Source organism: Frankliniella occidentalis, unplaced genomic scaffold, assembly GCF_000697945.3.
Source record: "Frankliniella occidentalis isolate FOCC.00 unplaced genomic scaffold, Focc_3.1 Scaffold113, whole genome shotgun sequence".
Taxonomy (NCBI): Eukaryota; Metazoa; Arthropoda; class Insecta; order Thysanoptera; family Thripidae; genus Frankliniella; species Frankliniella occidentalis.
The window spans coordinates 592,180-597,869 of NW_026267241.1; the positions used below are offsets into that span (position 1 = coordinate 592,180).

Consider the following 5,690-nt stretch of genomic DNA (forward strand, 5'->3'; position numbering starts at 1 on the left):
GAAAAATCAGCACCCAAGCCTCCTCTTCCCCCTTCAGCTGCAGCTGCTGCAGCTGCTGGCCGCGGCCCAGGCGGGCCAGGTGGGGTAATAAGCCGCGGGCACGACCAGCAGGACCAGGGCCCGCCCGAGTCATAAAGATTCCCGACATTATAACGGGCGCAGCAGCAGCAGCAAGCAACAGCAGCGGCCGGATGCTAACTTTTGATCTCCCCGCGAGGACATCTGCCCGGCCGCGGCGGCCACCCAGGGCTACCCCCTCGGGGCCCCCAGATGGCGGCGCAGGCCGAGGGTTGCCCAGGCAAGAGGCCCCAACCCGCCCGGGTCGCACCTTGCAGTGCCTTGCAGCCGCAGGCCCGGACCGCAGCGGCGCGCCTGCAGAGCACATGCGCCTCCACCGCGCTAGCAAAGTATAATGGGAAGGTCAAAGTACACAAACCAAACCGCCGCTTCCGGTGGCCCAGGCCTAAAGGCAGCCGAATGCAGCGGCTCTCAGAGGGGAGGATGATGCCATCGAGGCGGCATTTTAAAAATAAAATGTTGGAGCGATGAGCTGTCGCTTCAGCTGGGTATACTGCGAGAAAACTTCTGCGCAGCCCAAAGCAGCAGCAGCAGTAGCAGCATTGAGCACGCCCCCACCTCCCCCTTTCCCGAGGGCCCCTCTCTGTGCACTCCACATTATTCCCACTCATTTTCTTCGCCTGGAGTCGCGCGGTGCGCGCGCGCGAGGCTCAGCCCGACACGACAGCTGAGGCCTGCGGCCGAAAAGCAACTGACTGCGCGATCTCTTTCTCTCCCTCTCACTTGCGGGAGCTCTGGCCGTGAATTGAATGTGGGAGCGAGAGAGACAGGCAGGGCTGGAGCAGCAGCAGGGCGGCAAAGTAGAAGGGCTTTCGTCTGGCTGAGAAGTGGGCCAGCGTGCGGCGGCGGTGTGCTGTGCTGCTTGGCGGCGCGGTGGTCACGCCAATGGCCGTGCAACTGCAACCGACAGTGGGGCGGGGCAGGGCGTGGGTGCGGCGGGCCGCGAACCGGGCGGGGCGGAATGTACAACGGCGAGGACGAGGTGTCGGTCGAGCTGGTCGCTGCCGTCGCTGCGCGCTGGACGAGGCTGGCCGGACGTCGAAGACAACCAAACCAAGATATTTTGGCAAGCAAGGGGGCGGCGTGAGCGAGCGCCGTGTCTGTTTGTGAGCACGGCGTCATGGACCACATCCTCGGGATGCCATTGTGTGCGCCTGAAGGCCCCCGAATGCTGTTACTTTGACGTTATCTCGTTGGGCCCGGCCACCGCGGCGTCGCAGAGAGTGTCCCGTCAGCGCGTCCGCGTCCCTCCCTGCCGCTCCCGTGCGGGACGGACGTACGGACGGACGGACGGACGGACGCACGGACGGGCGGACCGACGGGCCGCGCCGACCTCGCTAAATGCTGCCCGCGCGCCACACCCATCGGCATCGGCCCGGCCTGCCCCCGGCCCCCCCTCGGCCCCTGCGGCCGCCCCTGCCGCTCCGCTGGATGTCCCCCGCGGGTGCGACGGAGACAGCCGACCGGGCCGCCGTGGGCGCCCCGCCGGACTTCCCTCCCCCTCCGCGCCCCGCCGCGCCGCCCCCCTTCCTGACTTGCCGGGCCCAATAGTGTGCTTCCTCGCTCGCGCGGCTCTCGGCCCATGCATAGCCGGCCCAGCCGGCCCGACGCGCATGACAATCCAGAGTTATTCCGACAATCTCACGACCGAGATAAAGCATAACTCAAAGAGACTCGGAGGAGGATGCTGCTGGAGGGACACGCCCGGCACGAGAGGATGCAAGCAGCGATACACGCGCGGCGACTGCCCGCGCCCCGCCCGCGACCCGCCTGTGAACATGTGCCCGCGCCCCATGGGGGCACTGGTGGAAACGCAAGTGTGAGAATGTTATGTCGCACATTTGTAGGTGTGTGTGTGTGAGAAATGTCCATTCGTGCTACACTTAAGGGAGTAAAACTGTAAATTTTCCTTTGAAATTCATACACTTTTGTACATGCTCCTTTGTCGCTCACGCACCCTCAAGTGTGCGACATTCACTTAGGCCTATACCGAGGGTGCAATAATAACTCTGGGAATCATGTGTACACCAGCCCGGGAATCACGGCGGGAATCAATGGGAATCAATGGGAATCAACGGGAATCATGTGTGCACTTAAATTCGGAGGTATTGTCCCCTCTGCCTATACTTTGTGTTTCCGGTGCAGCCATGTTCGGCAAATAGGAAGTCCAACAAATTATCCGGAAAAACTGGAAACTTATTTCCTTGGAAAAAAAATTGTACAAAAATATGAAACTTTTCAGGAACAAAAATTAAGAAATTAAAAGAGAATCCATTGGTAACATTTCTGGAGGATGACTGGTCTGGAGAATCAAAATACGTACCTACTGACAAGACACACGACACACAGTTCGCATTACTAATCACCATACGATAATGCTGGCATAAGCAGCCCCCCGCGAATGGGCATGGCCGAGCGCCGTGACTCGCCGCGCCGCCGCCGCCGGGGGCAGTGCGCCGAGGGGGTGACGTGGCCGCCCCACCAAAACGTGCCCGGAATATCGCGGGGACAAAACGCGACAGACGCGTTTTTTCGGAGCCGAGGCAAACAGGGATGGCGATGGCGACCAAATGAACGTTTACGTTCACATTATTGCAGAGTTTTATCCAGTCAAAACTAATTAAAAATTTCTTTTAGCATATAAACTACGTTGTCCAAAATTTTCTCCGCTGTTAAATATTTTTCTAATTCCTTAGACGCCTTGTTTAATGCGGGCCTTGGTTATACGATATAAGGGTGCAGGGGGTGCAGTGACTCAAGCTCGAATAGAAATTGTTTATCTTTCGCAAAGAAGCTCCAATCGAACATCCGCAGTGAGAGAGGGAACAACAAGTTATACACGAAAAGGAGGTTTCCGGGTTACGTTGCCGCGAGATAGAGAAGGTGGCAGACTGCTGATAAGGCGATAAAGTGCGCGAATACCCTCTGCTCAAGCCCGTTCAGGAGGGAGGGGTGAGGTGGGGACCACATGAATTCCCTCGTTTCGGTAACATTGCACCACTTGCACCTGCATTTGGTCAGTGCATGTTCAGCGAAGCTGGCCAGCGGCAGCGGCAGCGGCGGCGCGCCCGGGCCCCGTCTCCGATCACCGCCCGGCGAGTAGGCAATCTGATGCACGCCTGCGTTGCGGTACAGTATGCTGACGAACGCATACGGCGATCATCGAGGCTTATCACGGGTCCCTTCCGGAACTCCCGCGCCCGACCGGCACCATCGTATAAGTGAGTTGTAACCAGCCCGGGGTTAGAGAGACGATGGTCTGCATCTCGTTCAAATCCTCACCCGTACGCAGCACCCGCAGGCGGGCACCAAGCTTGTTGCCTCTTACAGGCCGAAAATAGGGGTTTCTGTTTCCTTTGCAGGCTGCTGCTTTTTGCCTATCCCATTGAATCCGCGCCTATGCGTCACTGTACTGTACCCATGAAAGTGGGCGGGGACAATCAGCCACCTGGTGCATAGGCTAGCGCGCGTCCCCCGCGGCGCCATGGATGGAGTTGCCTCCTCGGGTCCTCAGCTAGAGACCGCGCGCCTCTACAGTCCCAGACCAGCTCGCGCCTCAATGATAACGCGAGCAAAAAGGTTTCAAGGGGTTAGCAAAAACGCGAAGGGTAAAAAATGTGAGCCGACTGTGTTGGTGTGTGTGTTTGGCGGCGGCATTTCAAGAGCCCCCTTTCTCTCTCTCTCTCTCTTGGCCAGGGGAGGGGGAGGGAGGCGTGCGTACCCGCGGAGGTAGGGCCTAACTGATGTGATGACTCAATGTCTATGGACGCTGACCCACACAGCCCATGCAGACACCTCACCGCAACAACAGAGCGGCGCCAGCGGCACGAGCGTGCGCGCGCACACACACACACACACACGCAAGCACACACGACCAAAACACTCATATTCGTGACGCAAAGACCCTTCCCTTCCTTCGGCCCCACAGCCGCAGCGCTCGACCCAGGTCTGCATGGGAATGTGCCCATAATAACCGTGCCCAATACTCACACACACACACGCGCGCGCGCGCGCGAACACACACACAGGGGCTAGAGAGCCACACGGCCCCACACGGCGCCTTAGTGCGCGCACTCACATGCTAATTATAATTGTTGCAGTACAATAATAATTATTCTTGTTTTCATATCATTAACATGACATTTATTTATTTCCTTTTGCTATGCACAATGCAACAAGAGCTGCCGCTATGCTGCCGCTGCAGAGGCAATTCAAAGCTTCAGAGACAAAAGCAAGAGGGCGTTGGAGCGAATAAGGCCCGCCGTGGCCGCGAGCGCCGCGGCCGCGTCCCCCCCTGAGCAGCACGGCGCGCGGGCGGGCGGGGACGGGGACGGACGGCTATAGCGTGGCACGGGCCAACGCGAGGGGGAGGAGGAGGAAGAGGAGGACTGTTGGCTGATTGTGGCAGGAGCTGTGGCGGGGCGTGGGCGGGTCGTCTTCAGCACAAGACACCGACCGTCAAGAGAACGGCCCCCACCCCGTCAACGCGGCAAAACCGCGCGCTCAGGCTGCATGCTGGAGCCGCAGCATGCTGAAAGCTGAAGTGGTGGAAGGAGGAGTTTTTTTTTGGGGGGGGGGCTTGGAGGGGGCGGGGGCTGAGAGGTACCCTAGGTACCCGGCTGCGCCGGAAACTCGGCCTGGACACAACTGATCCCTACTACCCCTACTTTCGGCCGAACGTACCATTTACACTGTTGCAGTTTGTCAAACAGTATACATAGACGACAGAGCTGTGCAAAATCGCCGTATCGGTCCGACCGAGAAGGGACAGGGTGGAATTGCCCCTCCTCACCTCCTCTCACCTGCAAGCAGCTCGAGAGCGGTCACCGCTGACCGATCCGCGGTCAGCGTCGTAGGGCCAGCGAGGGCCGCGCGCCGGTCAGCTCGGTCGGTCAGATACATGGCGATTTTGCACTGCTCTGATAGACGACACGCCTCTCGCTTCAGCAGGCGTATGAAGGAGTTGAGAGAGACGAGGTCGTCTCCCGTGTCCTGCTCACATGTGTGGATCCGCGCGAGGGGAAGAGAGAGGAGTAGGGGGCTTAACGAGGAATCAAGAGCAATTCTCTCAGACTGCCAGGAAGAGAAGAGGGGCGGGCGAGAGGGGAGACGGGTTATGGTCAAGTCGCCACTCGCGCATCGCACGAGTCCGTCCCACGATACCACACCATACCACGGAGAACACTCCCAGATGTTTACAGTAAAAATCGCTCACATATTTATTGCCTTTATAGACGTCAGTCTTTTTAAAAGTAGGCAGTCAGAAAGGTAATGGCAAAGCACGCGGAAGTCCCATACGTCCGGACACGACGCACGCGGCCCGGACGCGCGACCACGACGCGCACGTGACCCAAGTCATTCAGGACGGAGCCGCCTAAAGCGTGTACAGGAAGGTGGCGGCGCCCCCCCCCCTCAAATGGGCCTAGAGAGTGCGGGTCCTGCCTGCACCAGGTCTGCACCACCACCACCACCGTGCCACAGCAGCGCCAGTCGCGAGTCGCAGTGCCCTTGTCCGTGTGTCGCTGCGTGGCGTGGCGTGGTGGTGTGACACGGCGGCCCACTTTCCCGCTTCTAATCGCCAAGCCAAGCGCAGCCCCCCGCTCCTCCCCCCT

The 5,690-nt window shown here is 59.5% G+C and overlaps 1 protein-coding gene across 1 annotated transcript in view; it reads right to left on the minus strand.

Moving 5' to 3' along the window:
- LOC113217822 (TBC1 domain family member whacked) overlaps window positions 1–5,690 on the minus strand; it is a 13,646-nt gene that overhangs the window by 4,590 nt on the left and 3,366 nt on the right. The gene's annotated exons all lie outside the window — the stretch shown is intronic.